Genomic DNA, 12,956 nt, shown 5'->3' on the forward strand with positions numbered 1-12,956 from the left:
TCTGGTGATCCAGGATCGGTAGCACCACCAAGTACAACAAGTCGGACACGTCAGTTCCGGGCACCACCGCAAATCTCGACCGAGATCGACCAACAGTTTTAGGTAACCCTCAGAACAGAAAGGTATAAACTATTATATATTGCTGGAAAGCACCAGAAGTTAGCTTTCCAACGCCGTTAAGATCGAGTCAATTAAACCGATGTAACTCCAGAAATTTGTGTTTGAATTCATAGAGGATAGGATTTGACAGCATCTGCTACCCTTTCTTTCCCTCTGAATTAGACTTTTGCAAAACTTGCCAAATTCACCCAAAAATCACCTAAAATCATAAAAAAACACAAAAACTCAAAGTAGCATCCAAAAAGTGAATTTTGCACTAAAACCTACTAAAACATAATGAAACTTGATAAAATGTTCTGAGAACACTAAGAAAATGACCCTAAAAAGTTTATAAAATATCTGCTCATCACTCATCTCTTATACGGAGCAAGTGGACAACGCTACTACATCTTACTCGGTATCTCAACTCTTCTCGGAGCAGGTGGACAATGCCACTGCCTCTTACCCGAGGTTTCTTTCTCAATCAGATTCAAGCTCATATCACATTCAATATTTTCGCACCTCATTAATTGTTGTCTTCTCCTCACAGACCTCCTTCCACTTTAATTTAACTTCCTCAATAACTTTACTCTTCTTCCATAATCTAAAAAATAGCCTTTGGGCCTTAAATAGTAGTTACTGAGGTTCAGAATGCTAGATGAATGGTTTAAAACTAAGAAAACATAATTTCTGCAAAACAGGATGTCATGCATATGCATGCACCGTCCGCATACACGGGAGTGCTGGGCAGAGTCCAATCCTCGCATACGTGTGGGGTATTCCGCGTACGCATGCATCTAATTTTTCTGAAAAAGTTGCTAAGTTGCATAAATCAATTTTTTACACATAACTTCGGACACGCATAAATTTTTTGTTAAAATTTGTTTTTAATACGTTCTTCAAACGTTACGAACTTCATGGACCCAATTTGCATTTAAGATAAGTTTTATCAAATTTGGAGATCCGGACGCCAAGTTATGGCCCGCAAAGTTGGTCAAAAATAAGCTTTTACCAAAAACCAAAACCTCTAGTTTTTCCAAACTCTCAATTTAAAACCAAATATTTTACAACCAGATCAGTCCCAATGTCCATAAATCATGTCCACATGCTTTCCAATCATTCCACAACCTTCCAATATATAAATGCATCGATTCCATTCAACAATTCTCATTAAACTCAACTTTTTAACAAAATTTACAAAACCTCTAACTTTCTAAATTCTCAATTCTAAATCCACAAATTCATGACCAAAACAACTCAAATGTCCCTAAATATGTTCATACACTACTCTTTCACACCATACATGTCAACCCACATAATTCACCCAATCCATTTCAAGTCAATATCACAAAATCATCATCAATTCTCAACAACCCAACAATCATCATCATTATCTTATACTTCATAAACTTAAAACTCAACACACATAAATTCATATACTCATCATACACAAATCATATCAATATCTAAAATACATTATTAAATCACAATCCAGTCAATTCATTCCTATCTTAAGGTCTTCTAGCCTAAGCTTTCACGTGACATTAAATATTAACTATGAGAAATAAAAAGCATACCTTGGCCGATTCCTCCCTAAGCTTGGAACACCCCAAAATTCCTCAATTCAAAAGCTTCAAGCCTCCACCAAAAGGACTTCCAGCATCCAATACTCAATTCAAGCTTCCAACCTCATCAGTTTGATTCCAATTTACATAATTTAATCTCATTCCACATAAACATCACCAAAATCAATATAGGGTTTGCTATTTCAACAATTTCACAAGGGTTAAAAGTTTTTTACCATTCCCACAGATGCTCGAAGCAAAAACTCAGTAATTCCTCACCACTAGAGCATATCTAACATCATTAAAACATAAAATCTCAATACCTATGAACCCAATATTGTTGAAATTGAGGAGGGGAAGGCTGGATGAGAGATATCAAATTTCTTACCACTTTTTTCTAATGGATTCGAAGAGAATTCCGAGATAAATACGTGGCTGATGATAGCTCGTCAATCGAAATTCTGGATTGAAAGATACGTGGAATTGAAGTTGAAAGTGAAATGAAGGCTAGGGTTCCATGGCTGCCCCTTCCTGCTCAACGTGCTTCAATGTGATTATGGGGGAGAGAAGGTTGAACTAAGCTATTTATATGTTGGGCCTTAGGCCCGGTTTGGGTTCGGTCCGATCGGTTCGGCCTATTTTTGGGCCAAAATTGGTGTTAAAATTAGTATTTTAAATATTTCTACCTCTCAAAACCCAAAAAAAAATAATTTTCAAATTTCTTTGAATAAGAATTAATTTATTAGTTAATTATTTATTTATTACTCAGGGTTTACATCTACCCCCCTAATAAAAATTTTTTCCCTCAAAAGTTTTGGTTACTAAAATAAAGTATATGGAAGTACTCTCCGAATACCTCCAGTTCCGTGAGACGCCATTCGATTCCTATTCACACCAAACAAGTGATATCAAGGTGATCAGTCTCAATATCTCATGTTTAGTGCCTCAAAGTCCCAAATGCATGCTCATGAATAAGTATGCTACATATATCAGTTAAATATCCTAATTAGCATACGCACACACCCAGAGCATGCCTAGAAGCATAGTCAGTCCGTCCCTCAAGCATTATAGGAACAAACTACTCTTATACCATAATGTAACACCCTATCACACGGAGTTTTACACCTAGGACGTAAATCAAAGGTGGCGAGGCGCTACGACCACTAAAAGTAAAATGCATATATATATAGCTAGGAGCTTTGAAGGAAAATGGGTAAGATAAAAATAAAACCGAAGATGCGTCACTCGCAAAAAATGATAAGACGGAAGGCTTATGCAGAAAACCAAATGACATATATTTATAGTTCCAACAGATAAGTAAAATCAAGCTCTACACTCGACTTTCAAAGCTAAGGCCGGCTAGAGTATATATATATACACATATACAATCACAAAACATTACTCAAACTACAATATAAACCCTTGTTTCTCCGTAAGCAACCTCTAAGAGGGCAAAATACAGAATATACATGTGGAGAATCTATATACATATACACATAGCTTAAAACAGAATATACAACCACCCAAAAGATAGTTTTTCACTTACAAGGAGGGTCTCCAGAAGCTCAATGAGGTGCCCAGGACCAGCATCTGAATAAAATCAAATATATGTATGGAATGAGAATCGGGGGTTCTCATCATGGTAAAGGTGGCTGCATAGTTAATATAAATGGTCCCGAAAAAGCCAAAGATATTTCTAGAACACCGACACAGATTTAAACTTAAGATCTAACTAAACTGGAAATTTGGTAAAAACTCTCTAACGTATTCAAGTTCTAATCAAACTTCAACCCAACATTTCACTTTCTGTCTCCTCCAACCCTCCGAATCACCGATGGAACTACCTTTAGTGTTAACTCCGCCAGCATGAGGGATCTCTCAGTGGTAAAGACATACAATACAAGCAAGGAAAACACAAGTATAGATAGCAGTTATACCAAGTAGAACAAGTAGCAGATAAGCAGAGTTAAGCAGTTAAGCAAACTAAAATAATGCAAACTCAAGCAAAACATACAAATGCATATGTTGCATGCCTGTCCTACTAGCCATGAGCTCATGTGTCGGTTACTTTGCCAGAACCCGACACACCCGGTAGATAACCCAGATATCGTCTCTCTGATATGCATCCACACTCTTGGGATATAGTGCCCGCCACACTCATGGGATATAGTGCCCGCCACATTTTTCGGGATAAAGTATTGCCACACTCATGGGATATAGTGCCCATCACACTCTTAAAATATAGTGCCCACCACACTCTTGGGATATAGTGCCTGATACACATTACAAACAGAGAGAAAATGATGCAACAAAAGTGGAACAGATTATACATAACAAATCTCACAAGCAGAATCGCAATTTAACATGATCATTCCTCAATTCACCTCATCATAGTCACAGTCACCTTAATCAATATCCTCATAATAACTTTCAATCATTCTCATCATTCTTCTTTCTCATCTCTTACCCGGAGAAAGGGGATAACATCATTTCATCTTACCTGGTATCCAAAATCTCAAGCCTTTACGCAGAGCAGGTGGATACCACTGCCTCTTTCCCGGGTCTCTTTCTCAATCAGATTCAAGCTCATACCATATTCAATATTTCCATACCTCATTAATTGCTCTCTTCTCCTCACAGACCTCCTTCTACTTTAATTTAACTTCTTCAATTTTACTCTTTTTTTGTAATCTAAAAACTAGCATTCGGGCCTTAAATAGTAGTTACCAAGGTTTGAAAAGCTAGAGGAATGGTTTAAAACTAAGAAAACATAATTTCTGGAAAATAGGGTGTCATACGTATGCATGCCTTGTGCGTACGCATGAATACAAAAACTCGCATATTTTTTTTCGCATGCACCGTCCACGTACGCGGGAGTACTTGGCAGAGCCCAATCCTCACGTACATGTGGGGTATTCTGCATATGCATGCATCTAAAATTTTTGAAAACACTGCTAAGTTGCATAAATAAGTTTTTACACCCAACTTCGAACATGCATAATTTATTTTGTTAAAAATAGTTTTTAATCTGTTCTTCAAACGTTACAAACTTCACGAACCCAATTTTCATTCAAGATAAGTTTTATCAAATTTGGGGATTTGAAAGCCAAGTTATGTCCCGCTGAAGTTGGTCAAAAATCAGCTTTTACCAAAAACCAAAACCTCTAGTTTTGCCAAACTCTCAATTTAAAACCAAATGTTTTACAACCAAATCAGTCCCAATGTCCATAATTTATGTTAACATACTTTCCAACCATTCCACAACCTTCCAACATATAAATGCATCAATTCCATTCAATAATTCCCATTAAACTCAACTTTTTAACAAAATTTACAAAACCTCTAACTTTCTAAATTCTCAATCCCAAATCCACAAATCCACAACCAAAATAACTCCAATGTCTATAAACATGTTCATACACTACTCTTTCACACCATACATGTCAACCCACACAATTCACCCAATCCATTTCAAGTCATATCACAAAATCATCATCAATTCTCAACAACCCAACAATCATCATTATTATCTTATACTTCATAAACTCAGAACTCAACACATACAAATTCATATACTCATTATACACAAATCATATTAATATCCCAAATACACAATTCAATAACAATCCATTTAGTTCATTCCTATCTTAAGGTCTTTTAGCCTAAGTTTTCACGTGACATTAAATATTAACTATGAGAAAACAAAAGCATACCATGGTCGATTCCTCCCTAAGCTCAGAACACCCAAAAGTCCTTAATTCAAAAGCTTCAATCCTCCACCAAAAGGATTTTTGAACCCAATGATCAATTTAGGCTTCCAACTTCATCAATTTGATTCCAATTTACATAATTTAATCTAATTCCACACAAACATCACCAAAATCAACATAGGGTTTGCTATTTCAATAATTTCACTTGGATTAAAGATTCTTTACTATTCCCACGGATGTTCGAAGAAAAAAGTTAATAATTCCTCACCACTAGAGCACGCCTAACATCATTAAAATACAAAATCTCAATATCCGTGAACCTAACATTTTCAAAATTAAGGAGGGGAAATCTGGGTGAGAAATATCAAATCTCTTACCACTTTGTTCTGATGGATTTGAAGAGAATTCCAAGACGAATGCGTGGCCACTGACGGCTTGTCAATCGAAGCTCCGGATTGAAAGATACGTGGAATTGAAGTTGAAAGTGAATGAAGGCTACGGTTCCATGGATGCCGCTTCCTCTTCTGTGTGCTTCAATGTGATTATGGGGGAGAGAAGGCTGAACTAAGCTATTATAAGTTGGGCCTTGGGCCTAGTCTAATTCGTTCTGCCTGTTAGCCCGTTTTTGGGCCAAAAACTTTAAAATTAGTGTTAAAATTCGTATTTTAAATATTTCTACCTCAAAACTAAAAAAAATAATTTTCTAATTTCTTTGAATAATAATTAATTTATTAGTTAATTATTTATTAGTTACTCGAAATTTACAATTGTAATCAAATTTCACCAGTGGCAGAATACCCAAAAATTGTTTTTTTTTTTTTTTTTGCAAAACTGGGTTCTTACAAGGGAAACCCTAGAAAACTTCCATCTTAAGTACCTTATCCGCAGAAAACAAGAGGATGAGGAAAATTACATTTTAGTAGCCATTGATCCTGATGGAAGAGTATGTCATGCTCGATTTAATAAATTAGAACCACATTTTCTTTTTATGTATGAGTGTCTTTTTCTCCGATTAGGTGTAAGAATCCATTTTTCTGACTTTGAACAACACATGTTATTAGCTTTCTGAGTTGCTCCTATCTAACTTCATATAAATGCTTGGGGTTTTATGAAAATCTATCTATTGGTTAGCCTGATGCTCAACCTTCATCTCTCTCTCAAAATTTTCTTCTACCTGTTTCAGCTAACCAAACTATTTATCTTTAAAATACAATAGTGGACTTCTTTTCGAGCTATTTAGGGTAGAAAAGTATTTCGATTTTTAAAGAGTTTTTTTACGACTTTAAAATTATTACTTCAAAATCCAACTTAAGGAAGGCGTCCAACCTTTTTATATTAATGAAAATTCCAATATATGTTCTACTCGTATTGGAAGGAAAAGTCAACGATTATAAAGTACGACTTCAAGGATCTTGATGACGAAGAACAATTGATCGTGACTCTCTTTTAAGAGTGTTGAGTTGAGCTCCTAATCTCAACACAAAGAAACTTATAGTAGCTTGATTAGCATGGACAATGCTGCCATAGAGAGGAACTTGGAAGTATTAGCAAAGGAAGGATCTGAACTGTTGGGGTTTGCACAATCCTTATTATGAAACTTCATTAAGAATCCCAAATGCTCTTCAAGGCGAAGCGACCAAGCATCGTGCCAAGGTGGTTGAGCTGGAGAAGGCCAAAACCAAGTGGGAGGCTGAGAGGACTATTATAAAGTCGGATGCCTCCTGTCTTCGGGACACGGTCAAATAAGCTGATGAAAATTATGAGAAGGCTGAGGCGATCCAAAAATATGTGGAAGAAAATTATATTCACAACGTTGGGGAGAAGGTAAAGCTAGAAGGGAAGCTTGAGGAGCTAAGATAAAAATATGAAGACTTGGAAGAGGCTTCTGTCAAGGGCTTGGACAATACGATTGATAACCTCAAGGCCCAATTCCAAGTTCTTGCTCTCGAGCTGGATATATATGTTGGCAATCAACCTTGATAAGGTCGTGATAGGTGGTAAGAACGTCCTCATTCTTAATGATGATGATGATGATGACGATGATGATGATGATGATGATGACTCCCAACCCGATGATCCCAAGACTTCTTCTGCCACTCCTATGAAGACCAGGTTGATCCAAAGTCTTAGTTCTACTTTTTTTTAAGTTTTTTCTTTGTATTTATGAACTTGATGGCCCGAGTTGTGGGTCTTTATAAATAATTATAATATTTTGGGATTTCGTTAGCCCTTTTTAGGCTTTTTAATTTTATTTCACCTTTTGCTATGCTTTTTACAGGTCCCTATTATTATGACTTGCATCATTTTGATAATAGGTTTTGCAATGCTAAGTTTACTTTGAAATTAGTTTAGTACTACCCTTATAACTCATTTTTTCTAAATTGCTTTATGGCTAATGTTAATTATCTTAAATAACGGTTACACAGCAACTCAGACGATGTCACTTCACGTGCTGACCATAAGAGGTTGGTCCTGATTTTTGTGTTTTGTCGAGCTTGAGTGGGTACAAATAAATCGAGAAGTATGATGTGGAAGAAATATACTTTATTAACAAAAATAGATTACAAATACCCTTGCTAGTTGCTACTAAGAGTTTTCTAATTTTTTAACTCCTAGGCTTTGCTACGGTACCTCGTTAAAACCCTCTTCAGGAAAATCCGTTGGAAGAAACATAAAGTAGGGTAAAAGAGTCTATCATGGAGCAAGTTTACTTCCTAACTATAATATCCCTTCAGGTTGCAAGCATGCCATGACCTAGGTAACTCGTTCCTGATCAAGTCGGACACTGTTCCGAGGGTTACCTGAAACGTAGAGGTCGATCTCGGACGAGACCTTCCGGTTTGGTTGAGTCTGCTGCGTTCGACTTGAGGGAGTTGAGGTGCCGCCGGTCCTCGACCACGGAGGGATGGGTGGTGGTACTTACAAGAGACTCCGATACTTAAGTCAGTACGGGCTTTAGTCAGGTTTTTTGTAGAATTGGAGTATGAGTTATACCTGGGGGTTCCAGTGTACTTATAGTGGTGTTTTGATGATCTTCCTTGAGATGGGTTCATTATCTTATCTTATCTTTTATGGGTGAGGTCATATCTTTTGCCAACTGCTTTCCAATAGGCGGTGGCTCTTCAATTTGGGCCTCTTCGGGCCTCTTTGGAGGTCTTCCGACCTCTTTACAAAGAGGTCGATAGTGGACCAACCTTTCATGAGGTCGGTCCTTTTGTCTTCGGCCAATCCGGCCCCATAACTAGGGTCGGGGTATAAACAGTGCCCCTGCTTGAGCTTTGATCTCTTTATGAGGTCGTGCTCAAGCATCTTCTTATTGGTCGTGTCCCGGTTTGTTAATCCTTCGCGAGTAATCTCTGCGTCTTTAATTCTTTTCGAAACGCGAAGCGTTTTGCTTTTAAATGCTACACTATCTTCGAGCGTAGCAGTTTCTTAGATATTTACGAGCGCTTTTAAAGCCTATTAATTGAGCTTTTTATTCCTTTGCTGTTTCGCTTTCCCTCTCTGTATTTTGTTTAAAATCAAAGGGGGCTTTGCTTTCTTCATTTTTGCTTCCATCTGCTTCCTTTTGCTCTCTGAAAAAAGAAGCTTTCTTTTATTTTGTTCTTTGGTCTACCCTAAGTTTTTCTTCCCTTTGAAGCTTCGAGGTGCTTTGTTGGTGTGGATCGTTCGTGATTTTTCCATTTGTTCATCGCCGTTTCTGCTTCTTCTTTTCAGGTTGGTACTTGTTTTATGCATTTTGGGTTTTCTTTGTTTGATGGCAGTTATGATCCTTCCTTCTTGTTTTGTGTTTGCTTCTGGTGGTGCTACATGCTTTAATTTCTTTTAAAGTTTTGATCTATTTACTGCTGCTGAATGGCTAGGGCTTTTGATCTTCTTTGATCCTTTATGTTTTTATGTCTTGTGCTTGTACTGCCTCCAAAGCGTGTCTGTAGGTTGCGGTGGTGGTTTGTTTTCACGAACCTTGGGGCACCCTTTGCTGTTTTGCTGCTGTTTGCTGGTTATCTCTTTGTTTTTATTTTTTTGGCCGAGTTGTTTGGTAGTGACGCCTTTTCATTTTCTTGCTATAGGTATAGTTTTTATGTCTCGTAGAAATATTGTTGAAATGTCCACAAAGGTTCCTCCTGGTATGGATGCCTGGTTAGTTTCCGTAGTTTTGGGTTGTGTTACTGTAGCAGATCGGAAGTACTGTGAAAAGTTTAGGAGGTATCATAGGATTTGTGAGAATAGGGAAGATGAGAAGGACTATGAGTTAGTGTCCCCCAACCCTAAGAAGAGAGTCTGCTTTCCTCCTCTAAGTCAAACAGAGCGTCCGTTCTTTTATGCGTACGATTGTTTTTTTACCAAGCTAGGTATCACCATTCCGTTTTCCGAGTTTGAAACCGAAATCTTTTGGAACGGTAACCTTGCCCCTTCTCAGCTTCCTCCCAACTCTTGGGCTTTTATGAAAATTTTTTAGTTGTTGTGTCAGGAGTTGGGTGTCTGACCTTCCCTTTGCCTGTTTCTTTTCATGTTCGTGTTGACTAAGCCGGGGGCGGCCAAGAAGAAGGCTTATTGGATCTCCTTTCGGGCTACCCAAGGTAGAAAAATTTTTGCCATTTTTGATGATTCTTTCCACGATTTTAAAAATTTTTATTTCAAGGTTCGGGCTGTAGATGATGTTCACCCCTTTTTTCTGGATGAGAATAAGGAACCCACTTTTTCCCTTTGCTGGCAAGAGAACCCTGTAGTGCTTAAGTATTCGTTAGAGAGTCTTGACGAGGTAGAGAGGGCCTTTGTGGGTGTTTTGGAAGAGCATTGGGAGGAGCCTCCTTATTTGGATACGAAGAGGTTTTTAGGGGATCCTGCTCTTCTCCGTTCCGAACTAGGTAGTGCCCGACTTCCTAGATTTTTTCTGTCTTTGTTTGTGGTAACCATTATGTAACTATTTTTGTGATTTTTCATTTTTAGAGATGGCTTTAGGCTTTGATTCAATGAAGGTCCTCCGCGAGACCAAGAAGACTGTGGCTGCTCAAAATCTTCAAAGAAAGACGTCGGGGGAGGGTTCCTCTCAGGTTCCACCGAAGAAACCGGACTCGGGTCCTCAAGGTCCAAAGAAGATCATCGCAACTCCTCAAGTTCGAGTGGCTCCTTCCGATCTGCCTCTTGCGAGTTCTGGTGCTGTTTCCTCCCCTTCTTCGTCCGGGCCCTCTCCTAAGAGGCAAAGAACTTCTGGTGCTTATGACCTTAATGACAAGGATTTTGACAGCATGGCCTTTGCTGAGGAGCATATCGCTCCGTATGGTTTCGTCCCGACCGACTACGTGTCCATCCTCAAGCACCTTGATTTTATATCCAGCAACAGTGTCTGGATAGCCAACCTTAGTGCCGCGTTGTCGAGGGAGTTCAAGAAATCTCCCATCAATGCTACCAGTGCCTTCCTTGGGAGTGCCAAAGCTGAATTTGACAGGGTGGAGGGGTTGAGGCTTGAGCTACAGGCAAAAAATGTTGGGCTGGAGTTTTCTTTGGAGAAGGAGATGGCTCGTGCTACTGCGGCGGAGGCAGCCTCTAACTTGGCGGGGGAGATGGCGAAGAAAGCTAAGGAGAGCTATACCCGGACTTATGCCGAGCTCCTTGAGGTTAGGGAAAAGCTCCAGTCTTCTTATGATGATTACGATGAGCTGCAGGGTCACGTGGTGAACGGCATGACTGCTCTGTACGAGAATTTGAAAGCTCAGGCCCGAGTTCTTGCTCCTAATGCCGATCTCACTTTTTTTAGTATAGACAACATTGTGGAGGATGGTAAGATTGTGCTGGCCCCTTATGACGATGAAACTCCTGCTCCTAACCTAAAGGCCAAGGCTTCTGTGGCCCATTTTGGTGAAACTACCCGATCTGAGGTTGACCCTAATGTGGAGATCTTGAATGGTCCAGATGGTGTCGTTGGGGCTGTCTCAATTTCGGCTATTCCTCCAACTCCTTAGGATGCAGCGACAGGGGAAAAGCTGGATCCGTTATGACCTCTATTTTCTTTGCCTTTTTTATTATGTGCTAATGCGGTCCGACCTGTGGACCTTTGAACTCTCTTATTGTAATGTTTTGGGGTTATTTTGTGACATTTGTGGTTGCTTCTTAGCAACCTTTTAGTTTTTAGTCAAAACACTTTAACTCTTGGGTTGATGTGGAGTAACCTTTGAGTTTTTAATGCTCACTTTTTGAAATTTCTTGCTTTGATTGTTTTGGTGGTGTACTGGTTGCTGCCTGGGCAGTGTTCTTGAGGAATGCTTGCCTTTTGGTCGTCTTGCTTGAGCCTTTCTGGCCAGCACCCTTCCTGATGACCTTGAGGTAGTGTTCTTTCGCGAACTCCTACCTTTGTTTATTGGTCTGTGCTTCTTTTTGTTGTTTTGACAACTTTTCCGAGTTATTTTGTTCTGCTTTTGGCGAGTTAGTCCTTGCAGCTTAGCGTTGGCGATTCGGGCCCGGAGTCGGTTTCCAACAAACTTTTTAGGTAGGGTTTTTTCTTGAACTCTTACCTTTTAATTGTTGTTTGGACGACCTTTGGGCCTTTTTGTAGCGGGGATTGTAGTTGCTTTTGCCTTTTTAGGTAGTGTTCCTTTCGAACTTCTACCTTTTAGCTTGGTAACCTTTGGTACTAGGTTTTTCAACCTTTTCTAACGTTCGCATGGTCGGGAAGTTGTCATTCCTTTTTTAGTGATCCTTTTAATGGTCTGACTTCTCTATTGGGCCTTTTCAAGTTATTTTTGCAACATCGTTTTTTATCCGACCTCGTCAGGTCACTTTATATGAGTTACTTTTATAACTTCTCACATTAATTTGGACCTCATCGCTTTACCTTGCCGACCTTTCCTAGTCGGGTGGCGATTTTTGTGTTTTTTGAGCATAAATTAATGTGCCTTGGTAGGAAACTTTTTAAGGAATAAAAATGCAGTGAATTGAGAAAATAAATAAGTTTCTATACATATGTGGTTACCCTTCAAGTCGGGCTGCCCCTAGTTCTTGGCCTGGTGTCTCGTTAAAAAACCCTTTGCTGGGAAAAAGAGTACACCTTGACTCAAGACCTTTCTTAGTTATTGTACCTTCTTAGGTTACAGGCGTGCCAAGACCTCGGGAGCTCCTGCCCTTGGAGGTCGGCCACCCTATAATAACCTTTTCCTAGTACCTCTGCGATCCAGTATGGTCCTTTCCTGTTGGTGGCTAGCTTTCCTTCTCCTGACCTACCGGTTCTAATGTCATTTCAGATTAGGATAAGGTCGTTGGTAGCGAAGCTTCGTTGGATTACCTTCCGGTTGTACCTTGAGGCCATTTGACGCTTCAGGGCTTCCTCTCTGATCCGGGATCTTTCTCGGACATCTGGAAGCAGGTCGAGCTCTTCTTTTAGTGCTTGGAAGTTGACATCCTCATTGTAGAAGATCATCCAGGGGGATCCTTCATCTACTTCAACGGGAATCATTGCCTCCAATCCGTAAGCAAGTCAGAAGGGTGATTCTCCTGTGGTAGAGTGTGGTGTTGTCCGATATGTCCATGGAACTTGGGGAAGTTCCTCGGCCCAGGCTCCCTTTGCATCCTACAGTCGGCGTTTTAG

At 39.3% G+C, this 12,956-nt stretch overlaps 1 pseudogene; it reads left to right on the forward strand.

The window, feature by feature from the left end:
* Window positions 1-10,326: 10,326 nt before the first annotated feature.
* Window positions 10,327-10,925, forward strand: LOC148552997 (uncharacterized; annotated as a pseudogene).
* The last annotated feature ends 2,031 nt before the right edge of the window (window positions 10,926-12,956 follow it).

This window comes from Arachis ipaensis, chromosome B7 (assembly GCF_059453495.1).
Source record: "Arachis ipaensis isolate K30076 ecotype BB chromosome B7, ASM5945349v1, whole genome shotgun sequence".
In the NCBI taxonomy this organism is placed as follows: Eukaryota; Viridiplantae; Streptophyta; class Magnoliopsida; order Fabales; family Fabaceae; genus Arachis; species Arachis ipaensis.